The following is a 15,450-nucleotide window of genomic DNA, read 5'->3' on the forward strand; positions in this document are numbered from 1 at the left end:
TCGTCTAAATTATCTAATTTGTTGGCATATACTTGTTCATAGTTTTCATTTTCATTCTACTCAAATTATTTTTTACTGCTCTTGTTGGTTTATTTTTTGATCCATTGGTTATTTAGGAGTGTGTTGTTTAGTTTCCTCATACTTGTGAGTTTCCAAATCTCATAATTACTGATTTTAATTTTATTCCACTTTAGTTGAAGAACATTCTTTGTATGATTTTAATCCTTTTAAATTTATTGTGCCTTGTTTCATGGCCACACATATGACCTGTCCTGGAAAATGATTCATGTACACATGAGGAAAAAATGTTCTGTTCTTGGGTGGAGTGTTGTATAGATGTGTTAGGTTTAGCTGGTTTGTAGTGCTGTTCAAATCTTCTATTTCCTTATTGATCTTCTGACTCATTCTACAGGTTATTGAGAGTGTAGTATTGAAGTCTACAACTATTACTGTTGATTGCTTATTTCTCCCTTCAATTCTGTCAATTTTGCATTATGTATTTTATGACTTTACTAGGAACATATATGTTTATAATTGTGGATTGACTCTTTTATTATTATAGGTGTCCCTCTCTATGTCTGGGAACATTTCTTGTTTTAAAGTCTATTTCTTCTGATATTAGAGTAGCCACTGCAACTCTAGGTTTGCAGTTTGCATGGTCTATTTGTCTATCTATAGATGTATCTTCCTGTACCCAGTGTATAGTTGAATCTTGTTTCTTTAGCCAATCTAATAATTTATTTTAATTGGATCGCTTAATCCATTTGCATTTAACATATTCACATTCACATCTATATGCTTATAGTTTGTTAGACATGTTTAGATTTAAATCTGTCATTTTGCTTTTCATTTTCTGTATTTCTCATATCTTTCTGTTTCTCTGCTTCTCACTATCTTCCTTTTGCATTAAATGGATGGATTTTTTTAAATTATATTTTTGAGTTATTTTATGAGTTACTTTTTAAGTTGTATTTTTTGTATAGGGCTTACAATATACTGCTTAAAATCTACTTCAGATTTATACTAACTAAATTCTAGTGCAGTATATAAATATATGCTGTCATTACTCCCCTATAGCTTCATGCCTTACTCCTTTTATGTGCTATTATGTTAGTTATTTTATCTATATACATTATAAACTCAATACATTGTCATAATTATTAATTTATATAATTTTATGTCTTTTAAAGAAGCTGAGAGAATAAATGAAAGCAAGTATATATTTATAGAGTTTATTGTAGTATTTATGTAAACTTCATTTGTTCCTATGGGTTTGAATTACCATCAACTAGTAATGACTTTTCACATATTGTACTTCTCAACTACAGAATTTCCATTTGGTTCTTTCCTATAATTTTCATTTTTATATTACCTCTTTGATGAGACAAGGTCATCATGGCTTCCTTCTTTATCTCTCAGAAATTTTATTGGTCAGGGGAAAAGGGAGGTAGGCAACCCCTGCCCCCTCCTGAGGGTACCAAAAACCCTCACTTTTTCTCATTACCATTGATGGGGAGGTTCATGTGCTCAGTGGAGGCCAGGAAGGCCTTGAGCTTAGGCCCACTGTTGAGGAATGCCATGCAGGCTTACAGCAGGAAAAAGGAGTCCAGGTAGGTGGTGGCCAGGATTTGGTGATTCGACAGCAGGTCCAGCAGGTTTCTAGTTCACAGAGGAGATCTGGTGTCTCACAGTTAAGGTCTGGCCACCCTGGTTCTGGGACTGCAGAGTCTCAAAAGTCTTCAGGTGGCCAGGCAATTATTCCACATAGCCCTCCTTGCCTGCCTCGTAGTTGGTGTAGATGAGAGTCATGTATTTGCAGTGGAGGTCCTTTATGCCATCATTTACCATATCCACCAGGGCTGCCTCTTGCTGGTCCTTCCCATACAGCCCATGGGAGTGTCCTAGGTGATGCAGGATGACACTGGACTAGTGTAGGGTGAGGTCTCCATCCTGAACCTGGGGAGCTGCTCATACGGACAGGAGGACTTGAGTAAGCCTGTACTCACCACTAAGACTCACTAAGTCTTCTTAGTCACCACCTCCTCTTTCCAGCTCTGGCCCTGGTCACCCAGCACCACGCTCATGGCCTCACAGTGCCCTCAAACAGAGAAGTAGACAATGGTGTAGAACGGCATGGTTGGAGTGTACCTAAAGACGGGGGGTGGGCAGCAGAGCTCCCATCATATCTTCCTTTAATAATTTAAGCATGGTTCCCTTTAGTTCGTGAACACTTTATAATGTTCCCAGCAATTTTATAAAAATTGCTTTGAAGTGTTTGCTAAGTTCAAGATCTAGGCCCCTTGAGAGGAAGTTTCTGTTGCCTTCTTTTGTCCTGTGTATTGATCACACTTTTCCTATTTCTTTGCATGTCTCATCTTTTTTTTTCAATCTGGAAATTTTAGATAATATGTTATATTAATTCTAGATTCTTATTTCCCTTTGAGCCTAGGGATTGGTATTAAGTTTTTTTCTTGGTGATTAGTTTATTTGTTTGATGACGTACCTCTGTGAGGTCTATTTTCACTGCAGTGTACCATCTCTGATATCCCTGGTTGGATTTTTTGCTCTCATTTCCATATTTTATCCTTGCTTTTTATCTCGTATATCTATCAGTTATTCCTGGCTCATCACAAATCACTTATTGTTTAAATGCTGTACTTTAACACTCTGAGCAGGTTAGATTTTTACCCCTTACTATTTATCAGATGTGTATGTGTGGCTTACAGGCTGCAAAGACAGTTTGAGAAGTTTACATTTTTTTACCCAAATTCAGCCAGGCACTAGTACCTGAAGAGTCCCCTTTCATGTCAGTCTTCAGATGGTGCAACCTTGGGCAGGCACACAGTCTTTCAGATTGCCGGGGATGTCATTTTAATTTTAACTCTGGCTTTATAGGAGTTGCCTGAGTCAGAGCAGCTTATTTTTCAGTGTTTCTACAGAGGTTGTGGTTAAGTGCTTTGTGCCAATGATGCTTCTGCCCTTTGTTGGTGGATCTTTGTGTAGCCCTGTAATGCTTTTATTTCTGTCCCTTATCCTGCTCTGATTGCTCCTGAATAGGTGCAGCTCAGTGTATTTGCACAGCCTTCTTGATCTCTTCTAGCCATCTCTTTCTCTGGTTATCTCTGTTAAATAACTGGCTGCTCTGGCTTATTGATATCAGCGTCATGGAGCTAACAGTACACTCTCAATTGTTCTCTACTACCATCTTCATTGGTTTGGACAACACTCTTAAGCGTGGAATTTCCACATACTGTCCCAAATAAAGTCAGTCTGTCAAGCAGAGATGTAAAGCTCTTTGTCCTTATTGCCTGCCCCTCTTCCTGAACAGAATCTCTGAACTACTTGCACAGGAGCTGCGGACAGGAACAGTATCCTGTTTCTTTTAGAATGACACCCCAGTAATACATGTGGATGCTGGGAGTGGAAGATGATAAACCTCTGGTCTTTTCAGCTTGTCCTTCCCAGTGGAGAACCTCTGCTCTATGAGTAAGGTCAGGCATGGGCAATCAAGGCCCCTTGCCAAGCCTGCAGTAAAGCTTCTGCCCTATGACTAGGAGCTGTGTGAGAAAAGGAAGACTTTCAGTTTCACCTGTCCAAAACAGAGCTTCTACAACACAGCATACAGGGTATGAGAAAGCTAGTAGCTTGTCTCTGCTGTGGTGAAATTATAGCCCTGGACCAGGAGCTGTGGAAAGAAGGAGCTGCCATTTTTTGTCCATACCACGCAGGAGAAGATCACCCAAAGGAAAGTTTCCATAGCATGGACCTAAGGTAGAGGACAGAGCAGGTCATGGCTCAAATGCCACAGACTCACTGCTCATATTGAGATGCAGTAGATTTTCTTAAACGAATGTCTCTTCATTTTCTATATGTCCTTAAGACAATTTTTGAAGATATAAAATAATTATTTATTTACTTATTTACTTATTTTTAACCCTTGCTGGGTTTATTGACTTGAGAGACAGAGATAGAAGAGAGAGAGAGAGAGAGAGAGAGAGAGAGAGAGAGACATTGATATGAGAGAAAAATGATGATTATACCCAACTGGGAATTAAACAGCAACCTAGGTATATGCCCTGACTGGGAATTGAACCAGCAACCTTTTGTTATAGAGGACGACACTCCAACCAACTGAGCCACTGGGCCAGCACCCATTGGTGACTATTTTAAGGGGATATACTATTTATTCTCTAACATTTGTTTTGTCCCCTTCTTCTATCACTGTGCTGCTCATGAGGCTGATACGCTAACAGCCATTGTAATATCATGGCACTAAACATTTATGACACCAGGTTCAACCTCTGGAGAAATGTGAAAAGCTGTTTTTTACATATGTCAACATTATGACTGAGAGATTTTGTCAGGATTTTCCTGAAGGCTTGGGAATTTTTTGAGAAAAGAAGAATGGAGAAGACTAAAGAGACACAATTTGCTGTTATTTAAGAATCTAAAAGGCTTAGGCCTAGACCTCAAGAAACAGAGCTAGTCTCTGCAGAATTAAGACCAATGGATGGAATAGGAGGAGAAGCAGTTTCCGGGTCAATGTAAAGAAGCTCTTTCTAAAATCCAGGCTGTTTAGGATGAAGCAGCCTGGTGAAGCAGATAATTCCCACCCTGAAAGAGTCTCAGGAGAGGCTACTGGGCCACCATTTGAGAATGCTATGGGCAATACTACCGCATTTGGTCAGAAGTGGGACTAAATAATACCTAAGGCTCTTTCCACACTTAGAGACCTGGGAGGCATCTTTGCCTTCTTCTTCCACATTATTGAACTCTACCTGTCATTCTGCCTCAACATCTCTCATAATTATCCATTATCATTTTTAGCTCTGCTGCTACTAGGGATAAAATCTTCTACTAACCCTCTTCATGAATTCCAGACTCAAGGAAAACTTAACTGGAGTCATTGTTCCTGCCTCCATCTTCATTCTGAATGCTGTTATTTCTCACCACTCAGCTCAACCTCTGCTCAGGAAAGCCTTTTGTTGCCCAGCTTTTTGTTGCCCAGCCCAGCCTATTGACTCCCTTCATTGAAGAACAAAAAATACTTTGTACATACTTCTATTATGCACTTATTATTTTGTATTGCAATTTTGTACTTACACATCTTGTTCCCCTACTAGATGATAACCTCCACGAGGGCAAGGATCATGCCTTCTCTTTGAATTATCAGCACCTAGGAAAGTGTTTCCTAGAGAAATTGCTCAACAAATATTTGGTGAGTAAATAAATCAATGAATGAATCACTGGGATTTCATACTTCTATTAAGAGTACTTTTCATTAGATGACCGAGAGCTTTGGGTATGAGACTTGGATGTTTGCTGACTAATACCAGTATTTTTTATATCTAGAGTAGTACTTTTAGCTTTAAATTTTTATTTATTTATTTTATTGAATTTATTGGGGTGACATTGATTAATAAAATAATATAAGACTCAAGGGTACAATTCAACAATACATCATCCATATATTGTATTGTGTCCACCTCACAAAGTCAAGCCTCCTTCTGTCAACATTTACATTCCCCACATCTTCTTCTGAGGGGATATATTTGCTACAGATGACTAAAAGTGTTGACTACAATAGTAAATGGAAAGTGAAAAGTTATTGCAATGAGATTTGGCTCTGAGAAGATTCCACCTGAAGACTTCATTAATATTGATGAGAAAGAAGATAAATCAGGAGATATAAAGGGTACCATCTTCTTGACAGGAGGAAGAATAGTGGGACACTAAAGAACACACATGAGCAGGAGAATGTAAACATCAGAGGAAAAAGTAGATGGGCCACAATTTTGGATTGTATATATTAGTGCCATTTTATGACAATCTGTTTAGAAAGTGATGCTTAGAAGATCCTAAAAGTTTTCAATCTCTGGTCAAGAACAGAGTACAAAGGAGTACAGCATTGCTTCCAGAAAGGCTTTTACAAAGATCAGCAGATAAAGATTAGCCTAAAGATGTGTGCTAAAGAAGGATGCTTAAACTGCTTACTGGAGGTTTCTTCCCTCTCCTGGTATAAACAGAATCTCTTCATCTCTGTCCCATGGGAGGTAATTCTTGGCTCTCTTGGCTAGCACTAGCCTGAGGTAAATATGAGAAGTAGACAAAATTTAACATTTATCTATCCCTTAGTACAGCCCCTTCCATTATCTCCTTTTCTCTAGTTTCCTTATCACCTCTTAAGGTGATAAGGAAACTTGTTTGCCCAGGCCTCTTCACAAATTGTGATAGCCCAGGGCAAATATTCCAGCCTCCATTCTCTAGCATTATTCTCCTTTAATCCTCTCTAGTGGCCAGGGCACCATGTCCATTCTTTCTGGCAAAGCTGCTTGGCTAGTGTCAGCTAAATTGTTAATGAATGACTGTGGCTTTGGTTCCCAATGTGTTATTTTTCCTACATGCCTTCTGCTAGAGATTTTCAGTGGCTTAATAAAAATGTGGAATAAATATTAAATACTAAGTAAAGGAAACCATTTGCAAAGCTAATGGAAGTCTCATCTTTAAGGAGCTTGAGCTCCTTAAGAAATAGTTTCATATTTCTTATTTTACTAAAATAAACATGACACACACACAAGTTCAGATTTTTGTTTCACTCTAATAACTTTGATAGCAGCTGTTGTTAACTAGGGAGGAGTATATTTGTCAAAGCAGCTAATAAAAAAAAACCAGAATGTAACAGGAATTTGCAATCGGCCAAGGATGCTTTCTGAGAAATGGACAGCAATGGTTAACATCTCTTTTTTGTACCTCCTAACATTCCCTCACAGGGGCACACTCTGCCCAATCTCTGAGAGAATCTAAAGACAGATGTTGTCTAATACTGTAATAACACAGAAATGTGTTATCTTCAAACTACGCTGAAGTAGAATCAAATGAGACAATCATAAATTATTAACGTCTGCCCTGGCTGGTGTAGCTCAGTAGATTGAGTGCAGGCCTATGAATCAAAGGATCTCGGTTCAATTCCCAGTCAGGGCACATGCCTGGGTTGCAGGCCAGTCCTCAGCAGGGGATGCATGAGAGGCAATCATACATTGATATTTCCCTCCCTTTCTCCTTCCCTTCCCTTCCCCTCTAAAGATAAATAAATAAAATCTTAAAAATAAAAAAAAAATTAATGTCTGCTCTTATGATCCTCTCTTCAAGAATGAAATCATGGTTGCTTTTAATGGTGTCTGGAAAGTCTTTCTTCTGTGTTAAAAAGGGAAAAAAGGAAGCAAACAGAGGGAGAAAAAATGAGGAAGGACTATCTCACCTTCTTACTGTTAAATAGTTCTGTATCTTTGAGATGCCAACATTTTAAGATGAAAGCCTCTTGGAATATTATTATTTTTTCCTAAGACTTAGCCAAGGGCCTCAATTGGCAGCACTGCTCACTGTATTTCCTATATAGTTTTAAAAATAATTACGTACATATTTCCCTGTTTTATTTTATCCCTCTGGGTGACTCTGTGTTGTATATCTGAAATCACTATTTCAGACATTTTTCCCTCTCTCTAACAAAGGATTTCTCCAATTCTCTTTTGCCTTTTCTTACATTCTTTTGACATTAGTAAAAAATAGATCTGATAATGAGCTTTGATGGGCGTAAGTCTGAAGATGATCCGAATTGTTGGCTGCTTTTACCAGAAGACAATTAATAGAAATGCTGGGTTACACACATCAGTTATGAATTAAAATATGTCTAGATACATAGATAAAACCTTATTCACCATGTCCATGTTGAAAACTTTCACTCATACCCTATTCTGTGGTATGGGCTCTGACTTAAAACTATCATACAAACACTATTTCTTTAATGCTTCCTGAAGTCAGCTTGGACTATCTAGCCCACAAGTCACAGTCCTTTTCAACCTGGAAGTCACACTTCTCTTTACGATATTGGCAGTAGTCTAAGCCTCTATCCTGCTTGATTGCAGGAAGACCAGTTTTTACCAGCTTCTGCTTCTCCAGTATCCCTTTAAATTTCCGTGAAGGGCTTTCTTGTTACACAAATACACTCTGACTCACCACCCCTGCCCAGCTGCTGACTCTGGACTGCTGCTCTGTTTTTCTGAGGCTCAAAATTAATTGCTGCTGCCACTAAAACGTGCTCTTATACCACATTCCTACCACTGAGATAACGGGCCCTTCATTTAAATCCCCACATTGGTATTTAAGACCAGCCTGTTATCCTTAGCCAAATTTGCCTGGGAGGTGTACTGAGTAATAGAAGAGAACTTGCTTGAAAGCTTAAAAGCTCGTGCTACTTGTAGCAGTTCTCAGAGTATACAAGCTAAGGACCTTTCATAGGAATCCTCAGTGGGACATCTCCCACTTTGTCCCTTAGCCTACTAGCATGTTATAGGACCTGCTAACCCTGTCCCTCACCCCCACTGAGGGTTTTCTTTAGTACATTGTTCATTCTGAGAGCTGAAGTTGTAAGGCTCAAGGCCAATATAAAGGCAATTCTTTCTTCTGTCCTATTTCCTACTCCAAAATTCCCTTTTCCAGAGCTAAAACATCCAGGAGAGATGTATTAGCTTCAGAGGACAGGGGCCTTTTTTTAATGTGTTTTGTCACTGACATACTCCAAGTGTCTGAAACAATACCTTGGCATACTAGGCCTTCAATAATACTTGGAGGATTAAATAAAATTCTTTTTTCTTAAAAAAACTAAGAATTAATTAAGACTCAATAATGGGTACATTTCCAGAGTTCAGTTATTTCAGTATACCACCAGAAAAGCCTGGTCTAATATGGGAATTTGCAAGACTAGTCTAAATCCTCCTTAGGGTCTCTTCTTGAAAGGAAGGTAAGTGTATATCTCCAAATCCTTTCTGCCAAAGTTGCTCTCCACTCCTGATATCCTCTCTGAATGCTCACCTAGGATGATATAAAAACATCACTCAAGAATAGTTTTCAAAGAATTATCACTCTTCCTCACTATCCTCTAATTGTTACACTCTGTAGTGGCTATAAAAATGTGCCTATCAGATCCCTGACTGTGGGCACCTTTACTAATGTACTCTGAAATCCTTCACTGCATCGGAGCCAAATTCATGCTTCCTAGGGGGTGCTTACAGCCAATGACAGCAAGGCAGGGATACTAAGGCAGGCCTGTTCCTGATAAGCATAGGCCCCCTGTGATGGAGGACTTCGACTTCAGGATTTCCCAATGACCGTACCAAACTCCCTTAGAACTAAATTGAAGTCCAAGATACTTCTCCCAGCTTTCTTCTTTTCTTCTTATTGACTCAGGATCAGACCTGCATTGTAGTCTGATTGCTCTCCTGCTCTTTATTTCCTGCCACCCTTCCTTTATTTTTCCCTGAGAGGCATTGCCCCTAATAAGTCTCTTGCCCCTCTAATCTCATCTTTGAATATTACTCATGGAAGACCCAGATTAAGACAAGTTATTCATAGAATAGACTGAGAAACTGTGATCAAGTGAGAGTTTGGAATTGTTTTACTCACCACCTGGGGAATGAGGAGGGTATCCTCTTGGTTGACAGATGGGACATGGACAGTCCCTTGCACAAAGTGGTATAGTGGCTCAAGATTGTTAAAGATTTCATACTTGGTGTCCTGAAAAATATTCTGGTGAAGGGGAATGCTGTGGCAAGTACAATACTGCAGACATGTGAAATTTATGGGGGAGGAGGTTGGAGGGGAAGAACGATGCCTACAAATGACCAAACAATTTTAGAACTCTGAGACAAAACCATAGTTGACTCTGATATTCAGAGACCCAAAGCATCATCATGGCCACCTGGCTAATGTGGGGGCCGAAGGGCCAGGTAGTAAATGAGTGAGCTAAAATTTGGCCCACAGTTGCTACACTGGATCCAGGGATCCACCTAGCAGTCATTTAACCAGTTCCTGACAATATTATTGAAGTTGGCCTGGCAATTGGACTAATCCTCACATTGTATCCTTTGGGCTGTGAGTAAAAGCTATTACAGTGGAAAAAAATAAGTAGAAACCTCTAAAATTGTCCCTAGTCCCCAACCAAGACAGTAAATAAAAAACATTATATCCCATCTTTTTAGCAGAAATTGTTGTTACGATTAAAGCCCTAAATGATACAGAAGTGTTGATTCCTTAATTTCTGTTACACTCACCAGTATGGCCCCCACAGGAAAACACGATAGATCCTAGAAAAGGACTGTGTATTATTACAAACTTAATCAAATAATAAACCTGATTGTAATTGCTATGCCAGATGTTATATTATGCTAAGATTAGTATGGCTTCAGCTACATGGTATGTAGCCATTGATTTGGACAAGGTATTCTTTTCCATCCCACTTAGAAAAGATCAGAAATGATTTGTAAATTTTTTGGTGTTGATTTTTATAAGTTCTTCATAAATTTTGGAGATTAACACCTTATCAGATGCATCACTGGCAAATATGTTCTCCCATTTGGTGGGCTGTCTTTTCATTTTGTTGGTTTCCTTTGCTGTGCAAAGACTTCTTAGTTTGATATCATCTCATTTGCTTATTTTTTCTTCTATTTCCTTTGTCTGAGGCAATATATCAGAAAAAATCTTGCTATGAGAACTAAGACTTTACTCCCTATGAACCTGGAGAATATTATGCTAAGTGAAATAAGCCAGTCAGATAAAGACAAATACCATATGATTTCACTTGTATGTGGAATCTAAAGAACAAAATTAACTAACAAACGAAATAGAAGTAGATTCATAGAGAACAAACTGACAGCTCTCAGAAGGGAGGGGGTTGCAGACCTGGGTGAAAAAGGTGAAAGGGTTAAGAAAAAACCATACAGACAATAGTATGGTGATTACTGGAGAGAAAGGGGTAGGGGGAAGTAGAATAGGGAATAAATAGTGATGGAAGGAGACCTGCCTTGGGGTGGTGAACACACTATACAATATACAGATGATGTATTATAGAATTGTACACCTGAAACCTATATAATTTTATTAACCAATGACACCCCAATAAATTCAGTAAAAAAGAAAAAATAATCTGTATTCATGTGAAATAGATAATAACATTAATTTTCAATTTTGTCTCAGGGTTATTCTGAGCCTCTGCCATAATTTTGCTTGAATAGATCTTAATTACCTGAACATCCCACAGAACATCACACTGATTCATTGCATCAATGATATCATGATTGGGAAAGAGAGGATAAGGTGGAAGTGACCGTGGTGGGAAAAGATGCAAGATGATGTTTATGAGAAGCTCCATGTGAGTTTCACAAAGTGAGACCCTGGAAAATGGAACAAGGCCATGATCAGATAGTCTATGACCTTTGTTACCTACCATAGCTGCACTATGCTCCTTCCCTAGCACGACAGCATTATGGAGGATTCTCTTTGACCAGCTCAAAGGAAAAAGTCTGACGCTGTTTAAAACTGGGTTAGCTTGATACATAAGATCAAGCCAAAAATAGATTGTATTTCAGCTGTATTGGGGGTGTCCCTGAAAGACAGTGGAGAAGAAAAAAATCTTCCCAATAGGCAGAGCTTTGAGCAGTTCACCTGGCATCTACTTTATGTAGAATGAGAAGTTACCAATGTCATAGATATGGGAAGAAAAGCATTGGAGAATTAGAGACAAGGGAGTAGAGATAGAGGAATGTGGGTGAACATGTGGAGGAAACATGAAATGTGAAGATTTTATTGTATTCTACATTAATGTCCATCAAACAGCATCTGCTATGAAAGAAATTCAGAACAGCTACATAGACAAAATTACTAGCTACTTGATGTTAGCTGGTCTTTGTCATCAGTCATCCCACAACTTTCACATGAGTACATGAATGAAGTAACCATGGTGGAAGATATGGAGGCTATATATGGCCTAGCATGGCCTATCACATATGGGGCTGTGTCTCTGAATGTCCAGCCTCTCAGCAACTGACACCAATGCTGAGCCCCTGATAAGAAACTATTTATTTCTCAAGGAAACTAGTTGGCCACATGGCAGTTAATTTTGACTACACTGGGCCCCTTTCAGTCTGGATGGACCAATTGTTCATCTTCATGTGGTAGGTAGCTATTCTAGATTCAGGTTTGCCTTTTCTTCTCACAGAGCCTCTGCCAACACCATCCAGAAGAGCAAGAGGATGAGTACCAGTTGCCATTCTACAATCTACTGCAGCTATAGGGTCTGTAGTTCATCTCACTAACCTCCCTCTTTTTTGTTTCCCCTGAGGAAGTTAGATCCATGATAACCATGGAGTTGCTGCTCCATGAACTTTTCTGGAAAAATGGATCCTTGTGGTGAATAGGATGGAAGTAACAGCCATGAAAATTTGCTTCTCAGATTTCTAACCTGGGGAAGCATAATTGACTAACAGTCCTGGCTGTTGTGCTCTGGAATCACTCCATTTGCATTGAGACCACACTTCTCATGTGCAGTTCCCAGGCAATGATTGAGTGAGGCAGGTCCATCCCTAGAAGGACACAGGAGTCTTCTGAACGTGACTTTGCCTTAAGGGCTACTAACAGTCTTGCCTAACTTACTCAGAACTGCTCTGCAGTCTAAGATTTATCGTTCTCGTTCTCATTTATCTGGAGTCAGACCTGCATCATGATTTGATGGCTCTCTTGGCCTCTCCCATCTCCCTATATTTTCATTATAAGTCTTTTTCTTAATACATTTTTCCATATAATCTTATCTTGTCTGCTTCTCAAAAAAAAACCTGGACTAACATAGCCAACTTTTCTTCCCCCAAACCAAGTTAGAATGATTAGATTAAGTTGTGAAACTGCTTATATCTTCTACAATTAGTCAAACATTTAGAGGATAATGCCTTAGAAACAGGTATTTTTCCAAGATTTCATCACTCTTAGTAAAGCTCTTACCAAAGGCTCCAGGTAGTCTTTATGTGTCTGAGAGAATTAGAAAAAGGCATCCTCCTGGGAATTTTAGTTCGCACTCTCCCTTGTGACAGACACAACTTTACTCCACTCACATACCCACTTAGCAGATGAACTTACCACCTACATCACAAAATTGAGACCAAGAGTTGTGAACTTTTTCAACTTCTGTCTTTTCCACTTCAGATTTAACTCTATATTTGCGTGTTCCCTGGTGTCTGGGAAACATACTCTTTTCAGACTTGCTGCATCCACCTGAACGTTTCCTATTCTCTACTTTCCAGGGTCTAGTTATATCCCTTACATGCTCACACCTTTACACCTGTGCTTTCTACAGCCTGTTTCCTCAGCTACTAGGTAGGTTCAAGTGTCCTGACTTAAACATAAAAACTTTCTCTTCACTTTGTGCTTTGATGTCAAACTTCTTGAAAAAGCACTATAATTCTTTACCCTCACTTCTTCACTCCTATTAGTTCCTCAGCCTTCTCACTGTTGTAGCTCATCTCATCACTCTATTCAGACATTCAAAAAAGGTTACTCTTGGTATCTCTGCATCACTTGACTCTATTGACCTTTTTCTTTAAACTTTCTCTGCCACTGGCTTCTAGGAGACTTCTTCCTCTCTGACTTTGCTTCTTAGCTTACTATTCTGTCTTTTATTAATTTAAAAAAGGTGGGGAAAGCAGTAGTCTCATCTCTAGCCATGCTTTAATGATAGAATTTACCATGGAATGTAAGATCACAAAAAGCTTGCACAAATTTGACATATTGATAGAAAATACATATTTTATTTCATTAAGAGAAAATTATATCTAATAATGTATTGGACTTCTTTGAGAGCAAAATTAACTGTCTTAATGAGAGCACAGCAATAAATGTTATGTTTTTCAAAGACTTTGATATGATTCTAGACTAAAAACCCTAAAAAAAAGTCATCATGGAAAATACTGTGTGAAAGAACTGCTATAAAAGCACTAAACAAAGAACGAAAGTAAACGGGCATGTGCATGAATAATCAGTGCACTGAACAAGCACTAAGTTGTGGAATGTACTCAGAAAGACAACTTTATTTTTTTCTTTCACTGTCCACTTACATTTATTCAGCGGGTCTTGTCCCCCCTTGCTTCTCTGTAGAAACTTGGCTCTTCTTCTTGTCCTTAAATAAGAAGAGTTTACTTTGCTTGTTCATTTTAAGATTTACTCTTGACTTGAGATACAGTGGGAGGTGATATTTTACAACTCTCTCATTTTAAAAAAAGACACTTTATAAATGCCCAACAGAACCAACCTGTATGCCCTTGATGTCCAAAATTCATAAGTTTACAATTTACTTAGGCCTCTGATACTTTAGGATCTCAGCTGAAACTTCCACTCTAACAGTCCATTCCACCTGGATAGAGATTTAAACATCAGGGTACACCTAAACAGCAGAGTACACCAGGGATTGGCTCTAAGGCATTCTTATGAAACAGTTTGGTAAATGATTCAGAGGTGAGTATGTATGTGAAATATCCAAAGTGGCATATGAAATGAAACTTTCAGTTAGCAAAATGCCAAGTGCAGGATAAACTTCAGGAAGATAGCATCAGGCTGGATGAGTGGGCAGAGAAATGGCAGATGAGTGTTCAAGGACAAGACAGAAGACACTTTCAGGACAAATAATCTAAACACCATCTGCAGGGTAATGGTCTCCCGGGTATCAGCCATGAATGACCCTCTGAAAAGATGGGCTTCAGAAAGATACAATGCTGTACACAAAATAAGGTTCCTGTTTACAGTTCTTATATTATTGGAGTCTTCTGTGTGTTTGAATTAAGGTTCTTTATACTCATTAACATCATTCTTCTTTTCAGTGAAGGACAGGGTGCTTGAATTTCAAAACCAAATTTTGGACTGCACTTTTAAAGCAGAAAATTACCTTCATTCAATATTTTAATATATATTTATCATTGAGATAAGGTTTTTAAACCTAAATTTATTATTCTTCCCAGAGAACTGCTTAGGTCTTTATTGTGAATGTGCTAATAAATTTTATTTTCTGTTTCTATAAAGATGTGTGTATATCTTTTTCATGCATTTTCTCTCTATGGTACATATGTTTGTATACACTTGGTAATGCAAATATGTAATCACCTAAGGTATAATTAAAAGCCTTCAGGAGATCCTCAGGATCTTTTTTCCCTCATTGAAAAGATGAGGCATTAGATAGCTGGTACAATTCCTACTAATAAAAATGAATGTCTTTCAGTGTGGAATTAGAAATGCAGCTCATTTCTGCAAAAGTTGAACTGTAGCCAGCCTTATACAAACTCATTTCAAAAATATTTCTCTCTTCCAAAAAAAAAGAGAGAGAGAAAAGATAAATGGATTCAAAAATTTCCAGGAAGGTACTAAGGATTCTGCTCAGGATTATCTTAGGGGGAAGGTTCCATCTGTTCTCTCTAATAATTTAACTTGCTCTGCTCTGTTTGTTATTTCTTCAACAGGATTTTTGAGTTTCTGCATAAGATCAGATATTTTTCATGTCCCCCTTTATAAATTATTAAAATACCACAATTATCTGAAAAATTATTACCTTGATCAATTATTTTAGTGGAGAAAAATATTTTG

The 15,450-nt window shown here is 38.3% G+C and overlaps 1 pseudogene; it reads right to left on the minus strand.

Moving 5' to 3' along the window:
• Nucleotides 1-1,487: 1,487 nt before the first annotated feature.
• On the minus strand, nt 1,488-2,135 carry LOC119062137 (glutathione S-transferase P-like; annotated as a pseudogene).
• Between the last annotated feature and the right edge of the window lie 13,315 nt (nt 2,136-15,450).

The sequence above is a fragment of the Artibeus jamaicensis genome, unplaced genomic scaffold (assembly GCF_021234435.1).
Source record: "Artibeus jamaicensis isolate MK-2021 breed Jamaican fruit bat unplaced genomic scaffold, CSHL_Jam_final contig_391, whole genome shotgun sequence".
Lineage (NCBI taxonomy): Eukaryota > Metazoa > Chordata > Mammalia > Chiroptera > Phyllostomidae > Artibeus > Artibeus jamaicensis.